The sequence below is a fragment of the Anabrus simplex genome, chromosome 3 (genome assembly GCF_040414725.1).
Source record: "Anabrus simplex isolate iqAnaSimp1 chromosome 3, ASM4041472v1, whole genome shotgun sequence".
Lineage (NCBI taxonomy): Eukaryota > Metazoa > Arthropoda > Insecta > Orthoptera > Tettigoniidae > Anabrus > Anabrus simplex.
The window spans coordinates 12,072,713-12,086,438 of NC_090267.1; the positions used below are offsets into that span (position 1 = coordinate 12,072,713).

The window sequence follows — 13,726 nt, forward strand, 5'->3', positions numbered from 1 at the left end:
CCATTTTCACACCAGGCAAATATTGGGGCTGTACCTTAATTGCGGCCACGACCGCCTCCTTCCCATTCTTAAGCCTTTCCTATCCCATCGTCGCCGTAGGACCTATGTGTGTCAGTGTGATGTAAAGCAAATAAAAAAATTATTACATAATATGATGCTTGTTCATTTGCATTTATATCTTAAGAGATAAAATAATGTTTACTTTTGTGAAAGCGTATAATTTATTTTGTTAGCTGATTCCTTTTTATTTATATATTTTATTCTTGTTGCCTATTAACTCCACATTTACTTTCCATATTTTTCACTTCTAGCCTGCTGCGGATGTTAAGGATGAAATATCCATTGAGGAACACACAGTTAAACAACTGGTCCCTTGTCTTAAAGAAGAAGAAAAGTAAGTACGGTTTATCTTAATTAGATATTATTCTGCGAATGCTACACAGTGTTCAATTATAGTTTAACTGTACGCTAGCTCCCTCTGCGGACAAGTGATAATGTTGGTCTTCGCATCCCAACATCTCAGGTTCAAACACAGCACAGGTAGTTTGATTTTCCAAGGGTAGATAGAATGTCCATGAGATACTCTGTGTTGTATGACATTGGCAAGTTTACCCAACAAAATGCATTGGAACTCTGCTTTTGTTGCCCAAGAGAGATTCTGTTTATTCTGGCATCTAGCAGGCCTAGAGTGAATAGAATATTAAAATTGATGAGCAGGCAGCCTGATTCCTGCATACAGTAGTTGAGGCCATTCACTCCTTAGCTCGGTGGTAGATGTGTGAGCTATTTTTGTCAGTATTATCATTTCTCGAGAAGTAGTGATTAGAATGAAGATAATTTTACAGGAACTTAGAGTAGCTAAAGTCTATTTCTAGATATAGTATAATTGAATATTTGTGTGCAAAATATCTGAGGTAGATCTTTACGTTTTTAAAGTGCACGTGTTTAGAATATTGTAGTTAACTTGCACTTTAACTGAAACAATTAGTATCATACTACTTTCATTATAAAAAATGCAGATCAGTTGTGATTGGTTGAATGCGATCAGCAACTATTTCCTAGAAATAATTTTCTCAGAATTATAAAACCACTATCATATGTACCTGTTCTTTGCACGGCAATTGGTAATCTATTTCATGATTCCTGTAATGAGTTTATGCAAAATTGTATGCCTGTATTGAAATGTTTAATACGCAGAGGCGGCTGTTTTTCGCAAAGCGTGAAATCGTGAAATTATAGCAAAATTTTACAAACTTGGCTCAAAACGCAAAACTATTTAACCTTAAAGCAAACTCGCCAAATTATTGAAGACATTATGTGGAATCACTCTTTGATACAAAAAGCATAAATGAAAGGTGATTTAGATAATGATGAATTCTCTCATCCCGTAAAGCAAATTCCTATCGTACGAGAACTTTCAACATCAGAATATGTTGAACCATACACAGTGTTTAGTTCATGTAGAGCAGGTAAATATATTGATATAATTGCCATTCTTCTTTCCCTGAAATCTGGATATGGGCACTTTGTAGAAGGTGCAGTGAAGGCTTTATGGATCGCGGTCAGTAATATAGTGTTTGGCAGGTGAACAGCTCTGATTCCCAGCAGTATGGAACCTTTTATGTGTAAATTATGTATGTGCACTAGGCCTTACTTGCTAATGTGGCAGGATAGAATTTTTCAACAGAAACAAGATTAACATTTTATTCTTACATATACATACAAAATATGCTATAAATTATCTTTTAGTTTAACTTTATTGCTGAAAAGTGGAAATAAAATTTAGCGAAATTCTTGATGAAATAAAATAAAAATAGCGAGAAATGAGGCAAACATTTTCCCCACAAACAGGTGCCTCTATTAATACGGCAGTAACTTGAAGTGTGGCCAGTATCCAGTATTCGGGAGATAGTACGTTTTTCACACCAGGCAAATGCTGGGGCTGTACCTTAATTAAGGCCATGGCCGCTTCTTTCCCACTCCTAGTCCTTTCCTGTCCCATCGTCGCCGTAAGCCCTATCTGTGTCGGTGCGACGTAAAACAACTAGCAAAAAAAGAACAACAACGTGGAGACTGATTTCATTGAATGATACAGTTCCTGGTATGAAGTTTTGCATAATTCTCCCTATTTCTCTGTTACATACTGTTCTTCTGAAACCGGGAGTTGCATTTGGGCTGAAGACTCATTAAACCAAGATAACATCCCTTATTATCTGTTCTACTGAAAAGAGTAAAATGGTTCTTTAATTACACCACTTAACCCATCTGGAAATGACATGACAGTCTGTATTAATGATAACTCCCTTGTAATCCTCCTATCAAAAGGTGCACATAAAAAAACTTTTAAGAAATTGATATCCATGCAGGCTGGTAGTTCTCCATTAAACGTAGTCATGCGTATTTTGTGGGAGGGTAAAAGCATTGTTTTGACTTCCTATAAACCCCCAAAGCAATCCAGGTTTAGCAATAATATTGACCCCAATACCTACCCAAGGACAGTTATAACAGAGATTACTTCCTACTTGCATCAGAGTAGCAATAGACTTGCCATTTATTGGAAATGTCTTGAAATAATGGAGATATAACGAATGTGCAAGCCATTTGTGAGAACATCCTACTTGTATTTGGTTACATGCGTTGACTAGTGTACCCATTTGTATTGAAATAGCAGTTCTGTGTGAAGAAGTAATTATGAATGATGTGTCACAAAACAAGTCTAATTACACTATTATTTATTATCTCAACTTGAAGGACACTGCCTGGTTCCTGCAGTTACTGGGTTCGGCGGACCAGCATGAACATGAATGTTATTTACTAGTAATCATGCTTTTACCATTCCATTAATTAATAAACCTTGAATACCTTATACAGATGCTTGTTTTGTTGTTTAACGGAGTCCCACTCCCATTTGACAGGTGAGGGACTCCTTGGAAACAACTTGGCGAACGAAATGGAATTCGATGGGGAGCTATCAATATTAATGGGGCTTATGGAAGAAATAAAGTAGGTGCGCGGCTGTGAGCTTGCATCCGGGGGATAGTAGGTTCGAATCCCACTATCGGCAGCCCTGAAAATGGTTTTCCGTGGTTTCTCATTTTCACACCAGGCAAATGCTGGGGCTGTACCTTAATTAAGGCCACGGCCGCTTCCTTCCAACACCTAGGCCTTTCCTATCCCATCATCGCCATAAGATCTATCTGTGTCGGTGCGACATAAAGTCCATACCAAAAAAAAAGAAATAAAGTAGAACTGGCTGAGTCAGCAAAGAGGATGCATCTGGATGTGCTAGGAATAAGTGATATTCGGGTAATGGGAGATAACGAGGAAGAGATAGGAGATTATAAAGTGTACTTAACGGGTGTTAGAAAGGGAAGGGCAGAGTCTAGGGTAGGGCTCTTTATCAGGAATACCATTGTACGCAACAACAAAGTTTCTGTTAGGCATGTAAATGAGCGAATGATGTGGGTAGATTTGTCAGTTAGAGGAATTAGGACTAGAATTAAAACCGTGTATTCACCATGTGAGGGTGCAGATGAGGATGAAGTTGACAAGTTTTATGAAGCATTGTGTGACATCGTGGTCAGGATCAACAGCAAGGATAGAATAGTGGTAATGGGAGATTTCAATGCGAGAGTTGGGAATAGAACTGAAGGATACGAAAGTTGTTTGGCCAATGCGGGAAGGATATGGAAGCTAATGGGAATGGGGAGCGTTTGCTGGACTTCTGTGCTAGTATGGGATTAGCTGTTACGAATACATTCTTCAAGCATAAGGCTATTCACCGCTACACATGGGAGGCAAGGGGTACCAGATCCATAATGGACTATATCTTAACAGACTTCAAATTCAGGAAATCTGTTAGGAATGTCCGAGTTTTCCGGGGATTTTTCGATGATACAGACCACTATCTGATCTGTAATGAACTAAGTATCTCTAGGCCTAGGGTAGAGAAAGTGAAATCTGTCTGCAAACGAATAAGGGTAGAAAATCTCCAGGACGAGGAAATTAGACAGAAGTACATGGATATGATTAGTGAGAAGTTTCGAAGAGTGGACAGTAAGCAGATTCAGGATATAGAAAGTGAAAGGGTGGCATACAGGGATGCTGTAGTAGGAACAGCAAGGGCATGCCTAGGAACAACTGTGTGTAAGGATGGGAAAAGGCGAACATCTTGGTGGAATGATGAAGTGAGAGCAGCTTGTAAACGTAAAAGGAAGGCTTATCAGAAATGGCTCCAAATAAGGGCCAAGGCAGACAGGGATTTGTATGTAGATGAAGGAAATTGAGCGGAACAAATAGTTGTTGAATCCAAAAAGAAGTCGTGGGAATATTTTGGTAACAACCTGGAAAAGCTAGGTCAAGCAGCAGGGAAACCCTTCTGCACAGTAATAAAGAATCTTAAGAAGGGAAGGAAAAAGGAAATGAACAGTGTTTTGAGTAACTCAGGTGAACTCATAATAGATCCCAGGGAATCACTGGAGAGGTGGAGGGAATATTTTGAACATCTCAATGTAAAAGGAAATCATCTTGGTGGTGTTGTGAACAGCCAAGCTCATGGGGAGGAGGAAAATGATGTTGGTGAAATTATGCTTGAGGAAGTGGAAAGGATGGTAAATAAACTCCATTATCATAAGGCAGCAGGAATAGATGAAATTAGACCTGAAATTGTGAAGTATAGTGGGAAGGCAGGGATGAAATGGCTTCATAGAGTAGTAAAATTAGCATGGAGTGTTGGTAAGGTACCTTCAGATTGGACAAAAGCAGTAATTACACCTATCTATAAGCAAGGGAACAGGAAAGATTGCAACAACTATCGAGCTATCCCATTGATTAGTATACCGGGCAAAGTATTCACTGGTATCTTGGCAGGGAGGGTGCGATCAGTTGTTGAGAGGAAGTTGGATGAAAACTAGTGTGGTTTCAGACCACAGAGAGGCTTTCAGGATCAGCTTTTCAGTATGCGCCAGGTAATTGGAAAATGCTACGAGAGGAATAGGCAGTTCTGTTTATGTTTCGCAGATCTAGAGAAAGCATATGACAGGGTACCGAGGGAAAAGATGTTCGCCATACTGGGGGACTATGGAATTAAAGGTAGATTATTAAAAGCAATCAAAGGCATTTATGTTGACAATTGGGCTTCAATGAAAAGTGATGGTAGAATGAGTTCTTGGTTCAGGGTACTTACAGGGGTGAGACAAGGCTGTAATCTTTCACCTTTGCTGTTCGTAGTTTACATGGATCATCTGCTGAAAGGTATAGAATGGCAGGGAGGGATTCAGTTAGGTGGAAATGTAGTAAGCAGTCTGGCCTATGCTGACGACTTGGTCTTAATGGCAGATTGTGCCGAAAGCCTGCAGTCTAATATCTTGGAAGGTGAAAATAGGTGCAGTGAGTATGGTATGAAAATTAGCCTCTCGAAGACTAAATTGATGTCAGTAGGTAAGAAATTCAACAGAATTGAATGTCAGATTGGTGATACAAAGCTAGAACAGGTCGATAATTTGAAGTATTTAAGTAGTGTGTTCTCCCAGGATGGTAATATACTGAGATTGAATCAAGGTGTCGTAAAGCTAATGCAGTGAGCTCGCAGTTGCGATCAACAGTATTCTGTAAGAAGGAAGTGAGCCCCAGACGAAACTATCTTTACATCTGTCTGTTTTCAGACCAACGTTGCTTTACGGGAGTGACTCAGGATATCTTATTCATAAGTTAGAAGTAACAGACTTGAAAGTAGCAAGAATGATCACTGGTACAAACAGGTGGGAACAATGGCAGGAGGGTACTCGGAATGATGTGATAAAGGCTAATTTAGGAATGAACTCGATGAATGAAGCTGTACGCATAAACCGGCATCGGTGGTGGGGTCATGTGAGGCGAATGGAGGAGGATAGGTTACCTAGGAGAATAATGGACTCTGCTATGGAGGGTAAGAGAAGTAGAGGTAGACCACGACGATGATGGTTAGACTCGGTTTCTAACGATTTAAAGATAAGAGGTATAGAACTAAATGAGGCCACAACACTAGTTGTAAATAGAGGACTGTGGTGATGTTTAGTAAATTCACAGAGGCTTGCAGACTGAACGCTGAAAGGCATAACAGTCTATAATGATAATGTACGTATGTATGTATGCATGTATGTATGTATGTATGTATGTATGCATTAAAATAATTGTGTTAACAGCAGGAGTGACTGTATGAGCTCTAAACCATTACAGTCTGTAGGGAGACGGACTAAATTTCCCAAATGATAATAATGTAGGTTCAAGCCTCAGGTTGCAACAATCCATGCCATGAGTGTGGAAATCATAGCGTGCATAGTTGATGACGACTATATCACAACATTGCTGACTGCAACACGAGATTATCAGCGGTACACACATGGAACACAGGACCTTTTCTGTCATCGCCAATAGCCTGATGAAGGTCAAACTCCTGATGAGCACTGCGGCGTAAGATTGAAGACAGATAAGTGGATCTTATTACCTGAGGACTAAATAGCAATTTCACATTCAGTTTCTTATTTATTATGCTGTTAATAATGTAAGTATACAATGTAGTAATGCCGAAAGGGGCAAGTCATTTCTAGCATAGTTAAATATGGATGCAACCATTGGGATGTTGTATGCATATAGCTTTTTATTTTGTAGAATGTCTTGGAGGAATTTAATTAGTGAGGATGACATTTCAGTTGAAGCAACCAGAGGACAAGGGAATATATTCCGAGCATTGCAAAATAAGGTCATCGAGAAAGGCTGCAACAGATTGGTTCAGGGGAATACTCGAGATTGAATATAGAATAAAAGTGTTGAGAAGTGCACAGGATATTTAAATGGCGTGGTTGAAAGAAGGATGGACGATCCGTTATAGAAATAATAACATCTTAATGAGTGAATCACGGACGTAAACGCGGAGTAAAGATTTGTGCCTGCTAGTGTAAGGTGAAGAGATTTCCTGTGCGAGCAGTCTTGAGCTAGTTGAATGAAAATATTTCCAAGTGTAGAGAGGGGGGCAGGAAATATCAGCTGTAAAGTCGGCCTGTAATGAAACAGTCCCGTAGTTTAGTTATAATGAGAGGGTTTAATTAGTGAGCCAAACAGACGTGTTGCATGAATAAGTGTGTTTATGTGACCTTCCTGTTAAAAGGAATATCGATGTTCATCCATTACCGGGTGAACCTGATGATGCCATCTAGATGCCGAGAACCTGAATACATTCCCCATGCTCAAAACCTGTGGACATGTACTTTTATTTGTGTGTCATTCTTCTTTTTAGAAACATGCCCTCTTACTTCTTTGTGTGTTGATTTTGTTCTGTTTGTTTTAATTTCTGCTTGATGATAGTGTTTTTTGCGACCGTGTCTGTCGCTTAAGGGGAACTATCGCTGAGTGCTAATGAAGGTCGTGGAGTTTAGTCCTCTTGTGTTTGAAGGAATACAGCTACTGTCGTTTCGGTGGGAGGTAATGCCTGGTCTCATAGCAAGTGATTTAATTTTGTGTGTGTTCATATGCCCTGTATTTGTTTTTAGTTATTTGGTGAAGGCAAAATTTTATGCTATTTTTAATGAAATGAAATGAAATGAAATGTCGTATGGCTTTTAGTGCCGGGATATCCCAGGACGGGTTCTGCTCGCCAGGTGCAGGTCTTTCAATTTGACACCCGTAGGCGACCTGTGCGTGATGATGAGGATGAAATGACAACGAAGACAACACATACACCCAGCCCCCTGTGCCATTGGAATTAACCAATTAAGGTTAAAATCCCCGACCCGGCCTGGAATCGAACCCAGGACCCTCTGAACCGAAGGCCAGTACGCTGACCGTTCAGCCAACGAATCGGACCTATTTTTAATATTTTTAGATAACTAAATAGAGGGCCATTGGCCAGTAACTGATCGGCTTATTTTGTTGTTACATCTCTGTGTTATAGTGTGTCTTGTTTTCTCAGTTTCCAGTACGTGATGTCTAAATTTATGAGGGTTTTATACCCCATCATTGTTTTGTAGTGTGTTTCTAGTTATGGATTACGGTTGAGCATATCTATGTCTTAGTTTAATAAACTCGTTCATACCACTTACATTGAATAGTTAACATTCATAGTTATGTTCTCAGATCCCTGTGGTTATATTTAAGATTTTTGGAGGCCCATTACGGATGCTTCACTGTTATTGCTATGCTCACCTTAGGACAGGTGGTTGTGAAGAATATGAACTGGGATGAAGCACAGGTATAACAACCTCTGTTTACTAAATGAATAGTTACAAATTATTCGGTTTGAAGATTTGATCTACAAGCAGAACTATTCCTCCCAGTTGTTATACTACTGTGAGCTTTTACTACTTGAAGAAAGGGTACGATGTTCATTAATTACACAAGAAGTGACATCATAGATAAAACTTGCTGGGACATGTAGCAACTGAAAAATACAACCAATGTTGTGGATATATTCAACGCATGATATCTTCAACCATTTCAAATTCCATGGTATGTATTTTAAATGCCTCAGAATAGAATGACAGATCCAGAATGTGTGTTGGTACACTTTGGTGCATGGACTGAATATGAAAACAACATCTAGGAACTAAATGTGTTAGGGCTTTAAGTGGTATGTACATCATACAAATCACTTCTGCGATAATTGATTAGTAACAGCCTGGGATATCTCTCTTTTCAATACTCCAACACAATGGAGACTAGTGCTCAAAATTTTGTTGTGAATCCATACTGAAGTCAGCGGTTTCATCTACCACATCCTCAGTAGAATTCTTACTTGTCAATTCCTGTAAACATGTCGCTGGAAGAAACGGGAATTACTTCCAATATTAATAGCATACTATCATGCAATGTTTTTACAGTTGTAACAGGAACTGTCTGAACATTACGAAAGAGAAGAGATTTGAAAGTAGATATAAATTCAGGGATATCTTGATCGACATTATTACTGGATACATTATAAACAGCAAGAGAGATGTTTTTCAACTTATAGCAGTGGATTAAAAATTCTAGTTCACCAGATAGACAAGCACTTTTGGATTTGAGCTTAGTACACTACGATTATGTTTCCATGTCAGGTCACAGGGTGAATAAGTCCTGCTTTCGGTATACATTATGAGCGACTATAGCCTATTTGATATGCTGAAAGCTCCCAGATATTCATACTGTGACTACGCGACGGAATTTAAGGAAATATTATAAAGACAATGAGACCTTGCACATTAAAATCAGTTAATTCAAACAGCAATAACAGGTCAATTATCTGTAATCAATGCAAAAGAAACATCTATAAATAAATAAATAATTCGTTCACTGCAACTATCTAATAATTAAATAATGAATCCATACACAAGGCATAGATACGCACCAAGAACATTACTCCACTGTAATGGGCAAAATTGTGGAAGGTATCGGGCATTGTCTACAGTGTATTTTAATGACCTTATTATTAATTTTATTGAATGATAAATTCTCCTTTCACATAGAAACAATTATAATGAAATACATTTCATTTGTAATTACAACGGACAAGTTAAGCAAATTTTTTTGAGTAGCTCTCATTAAAGAGCAAAAAGAAGAATATTTGAACTTAATTTTATCAGAATTAATTTTTATCATTTCAGAAGTGAGATGATATCTTAGATGACCTTAAATCTCACCAGTTATCACAATTAAGGACATAAGTAGCATATGAGTTTATCAGCGAATAATAACAGTTTTAACTTCATAAACTTACCTTTATCTAATCTATTAAATTACTAATTTTCAACATAATCATATATTCTACCAAGATTCAATCAGGAGATAGCTGAGACGCTCCTGCTTCTCTGTATTCATTTTCAGTTTCACGCATGTTTAATTAATGTTACGAAATCTTAGCTTTCTTTCTGTACTAGCAATCTTTCACTTGATAGTTTATCATACTGTCACAAGATGGCATTAGTGTCCTCTCTCGCACCTTTGATATTTCTACCTCCTTGATTTTCAGTCTATTAATGATATTTTTTCTTTGAACTTGGGGAAAAGGCAAATTGGTATCCAGAATCTCAATGCTGGTCTTCTTACTGTATTATAATTTTTATAATAGATTCAAATTATGTTATGCTGGAGATTCGCACAGAATCTATTATTTTTACTTGGTAAGTTTGTGACTATGCCCACCTTATCTTGCGTAATTTCTGTGCCCTTTTTACCCTGCTTTTTCAGTCAAAGTTTGGTTACCGTTCGGCGGAACATTATGCCTTGAATGTATTGTCATGTTTCACCCTTCTGTTGGGTATGCCTATTTTCGATGTCTAGCCACATTATGTGGGTGTTTCTTACCTTATTTGTATGAATCACTTCAGTATTGTGGCACGATACGGTCTATTCGAATATTGTTTGTGTGAGTGGCATCTCCGTTTGTACGTGCCTGGTATTTTGGATATCTTGTCAGGGATTTCATCGATGTCTTATGCTTGGGCCGTTTAAGGTTTCTAAGTCTGCTTTGTCAATGCTTACATGGCGTTTATCATCAATGCTGTTTTCTTGAGACGTTGTGGTGCTTATGTACGTTTGGTTTTCTAACTGAATATCCTATAAACAGAGTTGCTGGGATGGAGCAAGTGCATAAGAGAAGGATGAGGGGAGAGCGGTGGATGGTACATAAGGATTGCGAAGTATTAAGGGGCTCAGCTGGGAAGGCTCTGAAAGAACTATAGATTAAGTGGAGGTAATGAAGAAAGAAACTTTCTGCACATTGAGGACGGAGTACAAAAAGAAAATCGTCGAGAGTAAAAGGCTATGGACTATGGAGCAAACGGAGTTAGTTAATAGAGAATACAGGTTAAATCAAGTGGAGAGAGTATGGGAAGAATAAACAAACTACATTAAGGAGGGAAAAGAGTAGTGAAAGTTAGGATTGATTATGACCAGTGAGTGATATACTTCAGCGGTTTATTAGGGCCTAACAACAACTGGAAGTTGGGGGATGGGATAAGGGGTCCTTGGAGAAATATGGAAGTTAGTAAATATGAACTTGACAAATATATCTCTGTAGAGGAAGTACAGGATGAGTTAGGCAAACTGAAGAGTCGATCGGCGGGAGAAAAGAATGGTATAAATAATTGTTTTGGAAAGAGATATATAAATGCGGGCAGATGAGAGAGGGAATAATAAAATTGTTCAACAAGATCTTCAATACCTAAAGAGTGGGAATGTGGGATCATTTGTCCGATATACAGGGAACTATCGAGGAGTAACGCCACTAGACTCCTTGAGTTATACAGGGCAGAAGAGTATTCAGTAATATCAATGCTCCAGGGAGGATTTCGGAAAGGAAGGATGACAATAGATAACATTATGACAGCTAAGATGATAATATATAAATACTTAAGTAGAGAACGAGGCTGTGAGTACCTAGCAGCCATAGACTTTGAGAGACGGTGAGTGGAGTAGCAGTTTGGGAGTCTCAACGAATATGGTACGAGCGATCGGGCTGATTTACCAAAAGGAATATTGTTGCATTGAGATAGAAGGGAATTTAATTAGTGAGCCTATTGATTGTAAAATCGGGGTAAAAAAGGATGTAAACTCTCACCGTTGTTATTTCTGCTGTTCATTAATGATATTTTGGAAGGGCGCGGGGGTGAAAATGGGCAGAATACAAGGACTACAGATCACAGGACTGATTTTTGCTGATGATGTCATCCTAATGTCCTTCACAGGAGGGGAATTGCAAAAGAGGAAAGGTGTTGTCGGAGTTTGCAGGGATGTGTGCATTAAACATTAATAAATCGAAGGTGCTAGTTGTACGAAAGAATAGGAGGAGGAAAAAGGAAAGAATTGGATATTACAGGGAGAGAACATAGACGTAGATAAGATATATTACTTGGGAGTGCTGTTAAATAAAAAACGAGGATGGGAAGATCACATTAAGAGGGCAAAGTTGAGAGGCATCGCAGCACTGTCGGTGGTTAAGATTTTAGTGACAAAATTCCCGGGGATAAATTATAAGATTTTGAGACTAGTATTAAAAACGTTGGTGCTAAGCAGAGCGTATATGGGGCAGAACTGTTGGGACTTGAAAAGGAAAGGGATACATTAAACCAAATTATATATAAATCTAGTAAGGTAATTATGAGATTGCCTCAGTGTACAGCGAATGTGGGGTGTTATTTTTATGGGGAGAATAAGTAGAAGTAGGTTGTGTCAGAAGTGTTCTGAAATTCTGGATGCGGTTGAAAAGAAGGAAGGGTGGCCCAGTATTGCAGGAAGCATACAAACAGCAATTAATTGATATTGTACCCGTTTAAATGGTGCCTGATTGAATTTGGGGAAGCTGGAGTAATTTTTGTAACGGAACATTGGTTTATAAGTGAGTATGCATCAGCTGTTACCGTGCCGTGCCGCTGCGGGCGAGTGTGAACTAGGTCAACAGGCCGGTGAAGGTCGCCACGTCACGCAGTTACGTCACCTAGCGCGCCGACAGCCGAGAGGGGAACGATATTCTGGAGAAATCTACTTGCCGGTGTGAAGGACGAATCACGTCACAAGGAGGTCAACAGCCAATAAAAATCGAGGAAGGTGCTGAAAGGTCTTAAGATCTTTCTAGAAAGAAGTCGAAGCAGAGTCTCTAAGGAAAAGTTGAAGAGAACATTACAGTCTCGAACGGAGAATCGAAGAGAAGAGTCTCTAAGGAGAAGTCTAATAATAGTCTTCCGGAAGAACGTCGTATAATTTTAACCTCTAGGGAAAAGATGAATGTTCGCGGACAGTGATATTAACTGTCTATTTCTTGTATGGCACCACCACTGTTTTATTTGAGTGCTAGTTCAACTTTTCTTCAGCCAAATTCAGTATAGAGCGAGGTTGTTACAGCCGCACATTTCACCGTGTGGAACTTGTGAAACCACAGACAGTTCGTGCGCTCATTTACGGCGAGTGTTGCAGTAGAAATCTATGGAATGTCCCATTGGAAATTATAAGAGAAGAGAACTACCTGAAGTGAATATTCGAGAGGAAACCTGGCCTATAAAACATCGTAGTACCAGTAATAATGTTCCGTCAGCTTCAAGACTTACTGTAATCTTGTGAATGTGTTCAGAATTCGAAGCTCGGGGTAAAACTGAACCTGAGTGTACATCATTGTGCCAGTTAAGTGTCGTAAATAATTTAATGGTATGCAGCTAGTGTGGATCCTATTTTCTGATACCAAATTTCAGTTTCAGCTACCTCTGTGAAGATTAGCCGACAACATGCAACGACGAGAGGAAAATCCTGGAATTTTCTGGAACATTGTTGGAGTGATTCAGCGCTGCTGTACGTAGCCGTAGTCATGATGGGTTAAGCCAAAATGTGCACGCCAGCGCGATGAACTTGTCCGTCTACAAGCCTCCATAGCGTAAGAAGAGGACGCCGACGCCCATAGCTGCATCCCGACTTCCACGATTTCCATCGGAACCATAAGTACCATTGTAGAATTTCTTCTTTCAGTAGATGACTAGTAGATTGTATTCTTCTCAAGAATAGGTTGTAAAGAATTTCTCAAAGGTGTGAGAAAATGATTTAGGAAGGATTTCTCATAAGTATGACAAAGTAGTTTCTCAAGAATTTTTTCTCAAAATATGCCAATATAAATTAGACAGAAAATTTTGTCAAAGATGTGCTAAAGTAAGAATTAATCAATGGGTAATCCGTATAGATTAAGGAAGTAATGAAATATGGTTATTTCATGTTCAGTGTGACATTGTTTTGT

The 13,726-nt window shown here is 38.9% G+C and overlaps 1 long non-coding RNA gene across 1 annotated transcript in view; it reads left to right on the top strand.

Annotated features, from left to right (window-relative positions):
- The window catches only part of LOC136866936 (uncharacterized), a 36,362-nt gene extending 23,015 nt beyond the window's left edge, over nucleotides 1-13,347 (top strand). The window contains exons 2-3 of the long non-coding RNA XR_010859589.2: nucleotides 312-394; nucleotides 13,194-13,347. This is a non-coding gene — a long non-coding RNA (uncharacterized lncRNA). The remainder of the gene's footprint in view (nucleotides 1-311; nucleotides 395-13,193) is intronic.
- The last annotated feature ends 379 nt before the right edge of the window (nucleotides 13,348-13,726 follow it).